The sequence below is a fragment of the Nanorana parkeri genome, unplaced genomic scaffold (genome assembly GCF_000935625.1).
Source record: "Nanorana parkeri isolate BGI_ZX_2015 unplaced genomic scaffold, ASM93562v1 scaffold2410, whole genome shotgun sequence".
NCBI lineage: Eukaryota > Metazoa > Chordata > Amphibia > Anura > Dicroglossidae > Nanorana > Nanorana parkeri.
Genome location: NW_017308678.1, coordinates 132,849 through 134,523, shown reverse-complemented (window position 1 = coordinate 134,523; position 1,675 = coordinate 132,849). Strand labels below are relative to the sequence as shown.

Below are 1,675 nucleotides of genomic sequence, written 5' to 3'. Positions count from 1 at the left end.
ATAATATCACGGTTTAAAATACCCTCTCACTGAAAGCGGCAGTCTGACTCTTCCGCAGTCCAGAATTCCGCGGACAATACATCACTCTTGCAGGCTGAGCAGAACTGTTTGTTAATCCACTGTTCAGGAAGGGGTTGTGTCAAAATGCAGGAGACTGACTCTCTAGATTGCTGCAACACAGTGGGGGGAATTTGTCATAACTGGAGCAGACAGAATGTGGAGCAGTTGCCAGTGGCAACCAATCAGCAGCTCTCCAGTTTTCTCGGGTAAGATTTGAAAATGAGAAGCTGATTGGTTGCAGTGCAAATCTGCTCCAGATTTTGTCTGCTCCAGTTTTGATAAATTTCCCTCAGTGTGTTTTAACCCTTGCTACAGAACTTACCAGTTAAAGGAGATGAGTGATTTCCACTCACCTCATAGTTCCAGCCGACCTGTGACAATGAGACTGTCACAGGTCGGCTCAGTAGATCGGGAGGTGAGCGAACAGATACCGGCGTTCGCTCACCTCTCGATCCTGTCACGGCTCTCTTCCGTGACAGGGGGAGGGGCTGGATTCCCCCCTACCCGTTCCGATCCGCCAGCACTGACTGGCGGAACGGACGGGGGAGGGGGCGGGTACAGCTGGCTCTGCCTCTAGACAGGCAGAGCTAGCTGTCGCTCACGCAGCTGGGCGGATCTCGACATCGATGTCGGGATCCGCTCCGGCGCTTCAGTATACCGCGAGCTGTAGCTCGCGGTATACTGAGCTTAGGGTAACGGGAGGACGCTAGTTTGTGTCCTCCCGTTACCCTAAGGAGAACTATGGGGAAAAGCCCTGACCCCATAGTTCTCCTTTTAAAAAGTAAGAGACCAGATGTATTACTTATTTAGAGCATGGCTGCTTTATAGTAATACATTTTGTGGGTTCATTTGGGCTTTAAAGGTGTTTTTAAGCACTGATTTGTGTTATTTTAGCATATGAAAATAATGTCTTGAATTCAGGTATACAATGTCAGTTCCTTGCTAAAGTCCATAGAGTTGGATAAGAGTCTAGCATCAGGCACCTGCAGAGTAACAGAGACATGCTGTACTCATTTCAGTCACTACATATGTAGTCTATTGCTTGGGTTTGTAACAGTGCACAACGTTGTAGGCTTCCAGATTTAGCTGTTTTGTGGAATTTTTCATTTTAGCTAGTGTGCGTTTAAATTGCATTGGGAACATGGGTACTAACAAGCGCTTTCCTTCTACTGCATTTTCTCAGGATGTAAACCAGGGATTACCAGAGGTAAGAATAGGCTTTTCGTCTCATTGGTGTCTTCTGCCATATCCATTTAACCAATGCTCCTTTTCCCAGCATCCATTGCTCTAGGAACAGATCACATGCGGTCATTGTATAATTTTCCATGTCAGCTGCTCTACAGCATTACCAGTGAAAATGGGCTGTGGGTGGGCGTTCTTGCATCCTAATGAAATATTTGAGTGTGTGTTATTTTGTGTATTAAAGGGCAATGCTACCAGAAGCTCAGGACTCTAACTTACACTTTACATCATTTTTCATTTCCATTGTCCTTTTAAATCACTTTTTTTTATGTATGATGAATAATCAGCATGCACTTTTTTGTGTGTGTACCTTTTGATATATACACACTTAAATGGGACAACATTTTTCCAACCAGGCATCACTTCTTTGCCT

At 45.1% G+C, this 1,675-nt stretch overlaps 1 protein-coding gene across 1 annotated transcript in view; it reads left to right on the top strand.

Moving 5' to 3' along the window:
• The window catches only part of HERC4 (HECT and RLD domain containing E3 ubiquitin protein ligase 4), a 43,409-nt gene that overhangs the window by 20,843 nt on the left and 20,891 nt on the right, over nt 1-1,675 (top strand). The gene's annotated exons all lie outside the window — the stretch shown is intronic.